The sequence below is a fragment of the Ammodytes marinus genome (assembly GCF_949987685.1).
Source record: "Ammodytes marinus genome assembly, chromosome: 10".
In the NCBI taxonomy this organism is placed as follows: domain Eukaryota; kingdom Metazoa; phylum Chordata; class Actinopteri; order Uranoscopiformes; family Ammodytidae; genus Ammodytes; species Ammodytes marinus.
Genome location: NC_137214.1, coordinates 31353286 through 31365587, shown reverse-complemented (window position 1 = coordinate 31365587; position 12302 = coordinate 31353286). Strand labels below are relative to the sequence as shown.

Genomic DNA, 12302 nt, shown 5'->3' with positions numbered 1-12302 from the left:
GTTATTGGGTTCCTTTTCTGGCTGCAGCCTTGAGATAACATGTGACAACCAACCCCCCAAAAAATGTGACGACCAACCCCAACTTGAATTTCTTGCTAGCATCAAGGCCAACAACCATCTGACAACTAATTAGCTTGCTAACCACAATCTAAAATATAGTTTACCCTTCACACTTTGTATGGGTAACAAGTGTTTTGTTATAAACCCATTGTGTAAAAGCCTAGAAGAAAAATACTGAGGAGCTAAATATTTTCAATTTGACATGAAAAACACAAACAGTCGTCTCACCTCAAATGCAGCAGTCTAACTCCAAGGAAGACTATGTAGGTGACCTCTGATCCCAATTCTGGATATGTACATACCAAAATGTCATAGACAGCGCCTTCTGGTTCCGAGATATAACGATTGTGACAACCAACCCGTGTAACAAATTACCCCGTTCTCCCCTATGTCTTTAACAGGGCCATCTGGAATACCAATTAATAGAAAGTTGGGAAGCTTTCTAGGGATGTAAACACCATCTACAAGTTGCTTGAGGACAATTCAATGGACAATGAATATAGTTTGTGTGTCCAGCCATCATTTAGCCCCCTTCCCCCAGTAAGCCTCTCTTCTAATACATGTGTATGTTTACACACAAAGGAGCACATGCATAAACATGTATAGAATGAAAGGGGGCACAGACATTTGTCTGGGCGGGTCTGGATGTGATAAAGGAATTTGACCTATTACTCAAAAGACAAGTGCCTTGAATTGTTCTTAATTCTCACTGACCTTCACCAGGTTTCCACAGACCTCCCTCCGTTCCACTAAGTAGGACACGGTCTCCTGGCCGTCCACCTGCTGGTGGCAGCGCGGGTCGATCAGGTGAGTAGAGGAAGCATTCAGGCCTTGTTCCTCCAGGATCAACTTCGGGACCATCAGACGCATATGCTCCCGTCCACACACCAGCTCCAGAAAACTGGGTTCATCTACATCGGAAACAAGGCAATGTAGGTATAAAGACATGTTGAGCTTCAACAACATGTAGACAGATTTTACACCACACAAACCAGCACATAACAATCTGACCTGTTGGTGAAGTATTCAAATCTCTTGTGGAAGTTTCTGCCAGGAAAGAAAAATATTTTAAATGGTTAATTAAATACAGTGCTGCTTGAAAGTATGTGAACCTCTTGAGCCTTTTCGAATTTTATTTAGTTTTACCATTATTAATTTGTTTGTATCAATACCAGTATTTTTATATCAAATAACTGTTCTGTGCTTATCAATTCCACATTTTATTTTACGGAAATCAATTGTGTAGTCAAAACACTAAAATAAAACAAATTATTTGTCAAATTTCGTATGGTCAAAAGTTATTGAACCCTGAGCTGCATTGCTTAAATCGAGCAGTTAAACACAATCAGTCTGACTCTGGAAAACTGGGTTTACCTACAGTGGGAACAAAGCATTGTGGGTTTAAAAGCATTTTGTGCTTCAACAACATTTACACCACACAAACCAGCACATTACAATCTGACCTGTTGGTGAGGTAGTCAAATATCCTGTTGAAGTTTCTACCAGGAAAGAAAATGTTTGAAATGTTACATTTAATACAAGCCAAACTCTTATTGTGTCATCAAGATAAATCATGTGGAATGGTGGATGTTTCATTTGAGGTATCTGCTCATATAACACATTCTAAAGTTATGGTTTATTGAAGAGAGAATGCTTTACTACATACAGGCCCTATAAGGCTAATGCCTCTTCTTTGTGTGTGTGCGTTAGAGCAAGTTCTGTGTTGACTTTAGTCGGAGCTCTTGTGGAAGTTTCTACCAGGAAAGAAAAACAATTGAAATGTTAAATTTGATATACACCAAACTTTATTTGGTAACACTTTACAATTAGGGTACGTTTATTAACTGTTTTTTAATGCTAATTATGGTTAGTTAATGCATAGTTAATGCCTATTAAGCATTAAGTAATTGTTAATGCTTAGTTATTTATGGTTAGTTAATGATTTGCTAACTAAAGCTTAGTTAAGCATGAACTAAGCATAACAGTTAATGCTTAGTTTATGTTTATTAAGCATTTACCAGGCATTCAGTAACAGTTAGGTAATGATTAGGAAATTCTTATTAAGCCTCAATTAAGCATTAACTAACAGTTAGTGTTCCCTTGTTGTAAAGTGTTACTATCTTTTTGTGTCAAAATCATCAAGGTAAATCATGTAGAATGGTGGATGTTTCATGTCTTATCAGCTCTGACTGTTTATCTACATTGGAAACAAGGTAATGTGGGTATTCAAGTAGTTTGAGCTCCAACAACATTAACACCACACAAACCAGCACATAACAATCTGACCTGTTGGTGAAGTAGTCAACTCTCTTGTGGAAGTTTCTACCAGGACATGAAAATATTTGATATGTTAGATTTAATAAACACCAAACTCTTTTTGTGTCAAAATCATCAAGGCAAATCATGTGGAATGGAGGATGTTTCATGTTTTATCAGCTTAGACTGTTTATCAACAGTGGGAACAAGGCATTTGGTTAAAAAGTATTTTGGGCTTCAACAACATGTAGACAGATTTTACACCACACAACCCAGCACATAACAATCTGACCTGTTTGCCAAGTAGTCGGAGCTCTCGTGGAAGTTTCTACCAGGAAAGAAAAATATTTGAAATGTTAAATGTAACATACACCAAACTCTATTTAGTAACACTTTACAATTAGGGTACGTTTAGTAACTGTTTTATAATGCTAATTATGGTTAGTTAATGCATAGTTAATGCCTTTTAAGCATTAAGTAACTGTTAATGCTTAGTTATTTACGGTTAGTTAATGATGTACTAACTAATGCTTAGTTAATCATGAACTAAGCATAACAGTTAATGCTTAGTTTATGTTTATTAAGCATTTACCAGGCATTTAGTAACAGTTAGGTAATGATTAGGAAATGCTTATTAAGCCTCAATTAAGCATTAACTAACAGTTAGTGTTCCTTTGTTGTAAAGTGTTACTATCTTTTTGTGTCAAAATCATCAAGGTAAATCATGTGGAATGGTGGATGTCTCATGTTTTATCAGCTCTGACTGTTAATCTACATGGGAAACAAGGTAATGTGGGTATTCAAGTATTTTGAGCTTCAACAACATGTAGACAGATTGTACACCACACAAACCAGCACATAACAATCTGACCTGTTGGTGAAGTAGTCTGAGCTCTTGTGGAAGTTTCTACCAGGAAAGAAAATGTTGGAATGTTACATTGAATACAAATCAAACTCTTATTGTGTCATCAAGGTAAATCATGTGGAATGGTGGATGTTTCATCTTAGGTATCGGCTCATATTACATATTCTAAATATATGGTTTAACCAAGAGACAATGCTTTACTATATACAGGCCCTATAAGGCTAATGCCTCTTCTTTGTGGGTGCGTTAGAACAAGTTCTGTGTTGACTTTAAGAAGGTCAGAGCTTGGTTAAATATGAATAATGTGCTCCCATCCACACACCAGCTCCGACTCCCAAAAACTGGGTTTATCTACAGTGGGAACAAGACATTGTGGATATACAAGTAGTTTGAGCTTCAACAACATTAACACCACACAAACCAGCACATAACAATCTGACCTGTTGGTGAAGTAGTCAACTCTCTTGTGGAAGTTTCTACCAGGACATGAACATATTTGAAATGTTAGATTTAATAAACACTTAACTGTTTTTGTGTCAACATCATCAAGGCAAATCATGTGGAATGGTGGATTTTTCATGTTTTATCAGCTTAGACTGTTTATCAACAGTGGGAACAAGGCATTGTGGGTATAAAAGTATTTTGGGCTTCAACAACATGTAGACAGATTTTACACCACACAACCCAGCACATAACAATCTGACCTGTTGACGAAGTAGTCGGAGCTCTTGTGGAAGTTTCTACCAGGAAAGAAAAATATTTGAAATGTTAAATTTAATATACACCAAACTCTATTTGGTAACACTTTACAATTAGGGTACGTTTAGTAACTGTTTTATAATGCTAATTATGGTTAGTTAATGCATATTTAATGCCTATTAAGCATTGAGTAATTGTTAATGCTTAGTTATTTATGGTTAGTTAATGATTTGCTAACTAATGCTTAGTTAAGCATGAACTAAGCATAACAGTTCATGCTTAGTTTATGTTTATTAAGCATTTACCAGGCATTTAGTGACAGTTAGGTAATGATTAGGAAATGCTTATTAAGCCTCAATTAAGCATTAACTAACAGTTAGTGTTCCCTTGTTGTAAAGTGTTACTATCTTTTTGTGTCAAAATCATCAAGGTAAATCATGTGGAATGGTGGATGTTTCATGTTTTATCAGCTCTGACTGTTTATCTACATCGGAAACAAGGTAATGTGGGTATTCAAGTATTTTGAGCTTCAACAACATGTAGACAGATTTTACACCACACAAACCAGCACATAACAATCTGACCTGTTGGTGAAGTAGTCGGAGCTCTTGTGGAAGTTTCTACCAGGAAAGAAAATGTTTGACATGTTACGTTTAATACAAATCAAACTCTTATTGTGTCATCAAGGTAAATCATGTGGAATGGTGGATGTTTCATCTTAGGTATCGGCTCGTATGACATATTCTAAAGTTATGGTTTAACCAAGAAAAAATGCTATACTACATACTACTATAAGGCTAATGCCTCTTCTTTGTGGGTGCGTTAGAACAAGTTCTGTGTTGACTTTAAGAAGGTCAGAGCTTGGTTAAATATAAATCATGTGCTCCCATCCACACACCAGCTCCAACTATCAAAAACTGGGTGTATCTGCAATGGGAACAAGACATTGTGGATATACAAGTAGTTTGAGCTTCAACAACATTAACACCACACAAACCAGCACATAACAATCTGACCTGTTGTTGAAGTAGTCGGAGCTCTTGTGGAAGTTTCTACCAGGACATGAAAATATTTGATATGTTAGATTTAATAAACACCAAACTCTTTTTGTGTCAAAATCATCAAGGCAAATCATGTGGAATGGTGGATTTTTTATGTTTTATCAGCTTAGACTGTTTATCAACAGTGGGAACAAGGCATTTGGTTATAAAAGTATGTTGGGCTTCAACAACATGTAGACAGATTTTACACCACACAACCCAGCACATAACAATCTGACCTGTTGACCAAGTAGTCGGAGCTCTCGTGGAAGTTTCTACCAGGAAAGAAAAAAATTTGAAATGTTAAATTTAATATACACCAAACTTTATTTGGTAACACTTTACAATTAGGGTACGTTTAGTAACTGTTTTATAATGCTAAGTATGGTTCGTTAATGCATAGTTAATGCCTTTTAAGCATTAAGTAACTGTTAATGCTTAGTTATTTACGGTTAGTTAATGATTTGATAACTAATGCTTAGTTAAGCATGAACTAAGCATAACAGTTAATGCTTAGTTTATGTTTATTAAGCATTTACCAGGCATTTAGTAACAGTTAGGTAATGATTAGGAAATGCTTATTAAGCCTCAATTAAGCATTAACTAACAGTTAGTGTTCCCTTGTTGTAAAGTGTTACTATCTTTTTGTGTCAAAATCATCAAGGTAAATCATGTGGAATGGTGGATGTCTCATCTTAGGTATCGGCTCATATGACATATTCTAAAGTTATGGTTTAACCAAGAAAAAATGCTATACTACATACTACTATAAGGCTAATGCCTGTTATTTGCGTGAGCGTTAGAACTAGTTCTGTGTTGACTTTAAGAAGGTCAGAGCTTGGTTAAATATAAATCATGTGCTCCCATCCTCACACCAGCTCCAACTTCCTAAAAATGGGTGTATCTGCAATGGGAACAAGACATTGTGGATATACAAGTAGTTTGAGCAACAACAACATTAACACCACACAAACCAGCACATAACAATCTGACCTGTTGGTGAAGTAGTCAACTCTCTTGTGGAAGTTTCTACCAGGACATGAAAATATTTGAAATGTTAGATTTAATAAACACCAAACTCTTTTTGTGTCAAAATCATCAAGGCAAATCAAGTGGAATGGTGGATTTTTCATGGTTTATCAGCTTAGACTGTTTATCAACAGTGGGAACAAGGCATTGTGGGTATAAAAGTATTTTGGGCTTCAACAACATGTAGACAGATTTTACACCACACAACCCAGCACATAACAATCTGACCTGTTGGCCAAGTAGTCGGAGCTCTTGTGGAAGTTTCTACCAGGAAAGAAAAATATTTGAAATGTTAAATTTAATATACACCAAACTTTATTTGGTAACACTTTACAATTAGGGTACGTTGATTAACTGTTATTTAATGCTAATTATGGTTAGTTAATGCCTATTAAGCATTAAGTAATTGTTAATGCTTAGTTATTTACGGTTAGTTAATGATTTGCTAACTAATGCTTAGTTAAGCATGAACTAAGCATAACAGTTCATGCTTAGTTTATGTTTGTTAAGCATTCACCAGGCATTTAGTAACAGTTAGGTAATGATTACGAAATGCTTATTAAGCCTCAATTAAGCATTAACTAACAGTTAGTGTTCCCTTGTTCTAATGTGTTACTATCTTTTTTGTGTCAAAATCATCAAGGTAAATCATGTGGAATGGTGGATGTTTCATGTCTTATCAGCTCTGACTGTTTATCTACATCGGAAACACGGTAATGTGGGTATAAAAGTATTTTGGGCTTCAACAACATGTAGACAGATTTTACACCACACAACCCAGCACATAATAATCTGACCTGTTGGCCAAGTAGTCGGACCTCTTGTGGAAGTTTCTACCAGGAAAGAAAAATATTTGAAATGTTACATTTAATATACACCAAACTCTATTTGGTAACACTTTACAATTAGGGTATGTTTATTAACTGTTATTTAATGTATTTAACGTAAATAACTAAGCATTAAGTAACTGTTAATGCTTAGTTATTTACGGTTAGTTAATGATTTGCTAACTAATGCTCAGTTAAGCATGAACTAAGCATAACAGGTCATGCTTAGTTTATGTTTGTTAAGCATTCACCAGGCATTTAGTAACAGTTAGGTAATGATTAGGAAATGCTTATTAAGCCTCAATTAAGCATTAACTAACATTTAGTGGTCCCTTGTTCTAATGTGTTACTATCTTTTTTTGTCAAAATCATCAAGGTAAATCATGTGGAATGGTGGATGTTTCATGTTTTATCAGCTCTGACTGTTTATCTACATCGGAAACAAGGTAATGTGGGTATTCAAGTATTTTGGGCTTCAACAACATGTAGACAGATTTTACACCACACAAACCAGCACATAACAATCTGACCTGTTGGCGAAGTAGTTATCTCTGTTGTGGAAGTTTCTACCAGGAAAGAAAAATATTTGAAATGGTTAAATACATATACAGCCAGTGTTGCCAGAGTTACCTTTGAAAAGTAACTTAGTTACTTAACTGATTACGTGATTTTAAAAGTAACTAAGATACTAGATTACAAGTTACTTTAAAAGTTACTTTACAGGTTTCGAAACCTGTATATCTCAATTTAAAACATGCACATATTAAGAATCATTGAAAATAAAAGATAAAGCTTGTACTAGGCTACTAGCCTATAGGCCTTTGGTTTTCAAAATAATAAAAATTATGGTTTAAAAAATGTAATAAAAAAACGTTTTAACCCCGATGAAAATAAATGCATTCCTCCAAATTGCAAAGACAGTAGCAGTGTCTTTAAACTTAACTTGCTTGGCCCTTCACTCTCATGCATTCATCTGACTTTTCTCTGCGCTGTCTCATGTGTTGATAGACTGGGTGTGTGGCCACCGGTTGCCACGTGACATAGCAACTATAACTTTCCAAGTTTTAAACACTTCTATCTCGGGTACGCCACCGTACCAAAATCCTAAATATCCCCATAAAGCAGACGCTGCGTTTGTTTTCCGCCACAGTTCGGCTTAGGCTCGGCCGTAATGATGCTACACACACACACACACACACTGCATGTCAGAGGAGACGAGGGGCGCTGCCAAAAAGACAAGAGGAGCGGTTGGAACGTTTAGAGACACACTTGCGTGCACATTTATTTACAATAAATTGCAATCGCAGCCATTTGTGCAGTTATGTTGAATGTTTAACTGATGAAAATGACCAAAATAGTAACGCACAGTGACTTTGATGAGTAACTTTAATCTGATTACTAGTTTGTAAATAGTAACACGTTAGACAACTCATTACTGAAAAAAGTGGGGGTTTGCATTCATGTACCTTTTCTTTTAATGCGACACTTTGTCATAGACGTCGATTACGGGGGGGATGGGGGGTACATGTACCCCCCACTTTTCGTCAAGACTCATTTTGTCCCCCCCACTTTTTAAGCCGGACATGGAGTGCGTCCAGCCGTATTAAAACACAGCGTTAAGGTCTCTCTCTCTCTCTCTCTCTCTCTCTCTCTCTCTCTCTCTCTCTCTCTCTCTCTCTCTCACACACACACTAGTTTGCACACCAGAGAAAACATGCTCCGAAGTCTCCGCTAGTTTGCACACCAGAGAAGACTGATGCATTTCAATCAGCAGCAGAGAGACAACGGCGAGTTCCTTTAAGTGTCCCGTTGTGAAGTGTAAACTGTAGGGATTTACCATCCTCTATGCCCAGTCCACTAATGACTGTTAATGTAGCGGACACTAACAGCAGCTTGTGTCGCGGCACATGGATACTGACGATGTTGTTTACAGTGACGTGCGGTCAGGGTAGGCAGTGCCTACCCTGGCGCCGTGTGCAAAAAAATAAAAATAAAATAAAATAAAATAAAATATTTTTTTTATTCAATAAACTTATATTTGTATTATTACTGTTAATTATTTCGATCTTTACATGTAATCCGCGATTACTTTAAAAAAGTGTAGACGTTTTGATTCGAAACGTGGCAGTTAGTAAGTTATGCCAAAAAAATATTGTGCCTTTGCTGTTTCCCATTCATTGTGTACGGCAAAGAATCAGTGCCTTTGCGCCTATTCATTGTGGACGGCAAGAAAAAAGTTTTCGCGCATGCGCACTTGATTCTGTATTATTTAACATGTACGCAAATAAGCATAATTCTTTGTGCCTTTTTTACGTAAATGGTATGCCACATAAGCCTTTACATTACATATCATTCATGGACCAATTAAAATCGAGATATTACTAGACATTTACGCAGCTTAGGCCAACGTCATTACGTTGGCTATGCTCATTCACGTCGCATTACCCCCGCGGATTTTTAAATCAACATTGCAGCTGCCGTGCCCGCAGATATTTCAGACTGGAGGAATTTTAACAAATTGGATTATAATTTAAAAAGGAACAGAATGAATAGCAAGAGAAAGGCCTGCGCCAGCCTTGGACGGTGTACAGCAGCAACAGGGACAAACAATGTTCGAGCATTTCAAACGGACAGGTAGCCTACATGAACGGAAGGATGCTAGCTAGCTGTGCTGTCAGTCAGACTGTCACTGGATTACTATCGTCTTGCTTATTTCTACAGCCAGGGAGTCAGATTGGTGAGTCAGAAACTTTTTGGGGGTTTATTTAATAATAAAGTTGGATGAATTGATACCGAGTGCAATCCATTCTGCATTTTATATTCAATTGAGCAGTTGTGTTTTCATTGTTACTGACGGACAAACTAAGCTCTGCAATGTGGATAAATGGTTACATTCTGATGCTGGACAGGTCCATGGGACATATGCTACTGGTACTTTATCTATTAAGATAAAGTTTATGGAGTGGAGTTGCCATCAGTTATGCTGTAGTCCTACATAATGATGAATGCTGTCTTTTATTTTTAAGTTGAATAGAAGTAGTACCGGTAGTTTGAATCGGCGAAGGTTTGACTTGTTGCCTTACGTTTTTTCGGCCCTCGGTGTGAGGGACGGGTCCGTTAAGTCGATGGATGCGATGTTTAATCATTTAGACCAAACTACAGTAGGCTACGGGCAAACCTGAAGTCACCGTCGTGACATTTCATATACGTCCCGTCTGTGTGTGTGTGTGTGTGAGTGAGTGAGTGAGTGAGTGAGTGAGTGAGTGAGTGAGTGAGTGAGAGAGTGAGAGAGAGAAAGAAAGGGAGGAACTTATTTGAAATCGGCCGTGCGTGCCTGTTTGTTGTTTATTGTTTTTGATTTAACAATATATAGGTTTAGAGAAATCTGGCTTTCAGAACTCAGTGCCTACCCACTCACTGACCTCACCGCACGTCACTGACGATGTTGTTTATCAAGAAGTAATTGAAGCTGATCATGGCTATGCTACTAGCTAGGTTGCCATGGAGACCGAGGCGGAGTAATATTGTTGTGAGACAGTCCAGCCGTGCTTCGGCTCGATGTGCTCAGTCGGAACTACCTTCCCAAGCTCCTTTTGTTTACGTCATGTTTGGTTGTGCTACGGGGAGCAGCTAGTGGCTCATATGTCCGCTGCTTTTTGAAAATGCTTTTTTCATCAAATGTGTCAGACATCAGTGTTTTGTATACATTGTATTCATTAGTGAGCGGGTATGCCGTCTTTCAGAACCGTTCATTACCTGCACTAAAGAGAAAAAAAGATGTTTCCTCATTGTCCCCCCCACTTTTGAAAATGCACTCCAGAATGCCTGTTTGTCCCCCCCACTTGTTTAGCCAAATCGACGTCCATGCACTTTGTATATATTTCTTGATACAGATTGGCGATGTGGTAATGGCCGAATCCCAGACTGGTGGATGTTTCATGTGAGGTATCTGCTCATAGAACATATTCTAAAGTTATGGTTTAACCAATAAATTATGCTTTACTACATACAGGCCCTTTAAGGCTAATGTCTCTTCTTTGTGTGTGCGTTAGAGCAAGTTCTGTGTTGACATTAAGACGGTCAGGGGTTGGTTAAATATATATTACCTTAAAAGTACAGTTGATAGCCTTTTGTTAGGGAGCCCAGTTCAGGTTCGGGGCAAAGCTCTTAGGGACCAGGAATGCCTTTAATGTATGCGTCTGACCTCACACTGTACAAGTTTGGTGTTTACATCAACTCCGAGAAGCCTAAAGCACCATATGTTAATTTAAGCATATGTCCAGCAGTGGTAGTCCAACCAATAAATATTTACCAATCAGAAGAAGGGGGTATATTTAAGCCAAGTATTTACTGAAACTGGCTACTCCCTTTTTGCCTAATGTTCATATTGTGCACTTAAGAGTGGAGAGACTAGACTAGACAGCTCAGGAATGTGGAGTTAATGTTAACATACAAGAGTGGGCAAAATAAAGTAGGGGAGAACAAGGTAATGTGAGACAATGGGTAATGTGAGACACCCCCTGTGTCTAGGCAATGGAACACATTTTTTGTCATCTGAGCCAAAGCAAATTGATTCAGGTAGAAACACTTAAATCATACAGGTTGATGAACTACCAACATGTGAAACCATGTGATGATGCTAACTGAAGATTAGCCTCAATTGCGAAGAGAGGTAGTTTTTTCTCAAAGTGTGGTGGTGGGGTAAAGTTTGACAAATGCTGTGGGGTAAAGTGAGACAGTGTCTGTGCCCTCTTTTAATGAATCCATTATATTTGAGGAAGCAAGGAGACTAGTTTGAATAGAGACAATGCAGTCAGGAGGTGGGGGTTGAATGGTTGGAGGGGTGTCAGCAAGGGCTTGGTTTGGCAGGTATGTATGTGGGGGCAGGAGAGTGACCTTCAATATCAATGGACTCGAAGTAAAGATGGAAAAATTACAAATGGGTCTAGTGCTGTGTTCTGACCCCAGACACTGGTTGGCTTCAAGGGTCCTGTGTTCTGACCCCCAGACTGTGTTTAATCTATCTGGTTCTATCTGTCATTTGAATATTAATTCAAATATTATGAAGTATATGTTTTATTTGATCAGAGTTACTTTCAAGTGTTTAGGGAAAACAAACGTGCATGATTGACTAAACCTCATGATTCTGTTACTAGTCCGACATTAGATCTGGAATATGTCGTTTTAAAGCTAGCTGTCAGGATTCTAACTGTTACAACATGTGTTTTTATGGTAGTTTCAGAGTGGAAAAAGTAAGTGGATCAGTTTACCCCTAAGCTGGGGTAAAGTGGGACAGAAGAAAACTTTTTTTTTAAACAATCATATTTTCACTGCCCTTCATCCTTAATAAATTCAGAACATTTCCATTGATGGAAAACATCCTGAATTAATTAGCTCACTTTACCCCACTCTCCCCTATGTATAGACATTTACCTTCACAAATAACACCAGCGTCTTCGTCATGTCTACAGATGTTTTCTTTGCCTAGTCCCCGACGTGCACAGTTTGTTAGGAATGACTCAGTTC

The 12302-nt window shown here is 37.6% G+C and overlaps 1 long non-coding RNA gene across 1 annotated transcript in view; it reads right to left on the bottom strand.

Annotated features, from left to right (window-relative positions):
- The window catches only part of LOC307256824, a 74790-nt gene that overhangs the window by 27894 nt on the left and 34594 nt on the right, over window positions 1–12302 (bottom strand). The window contains exon 3 of the long non-coding RNA XR_013845078.1: window positions 3622–3657. This is a non-coding gene — a long non-coding RNA (uncharacterized lncRNA). The remainder of the gene's footprint in view (window positions 1–3621; window positions 3658–12302) is intronic.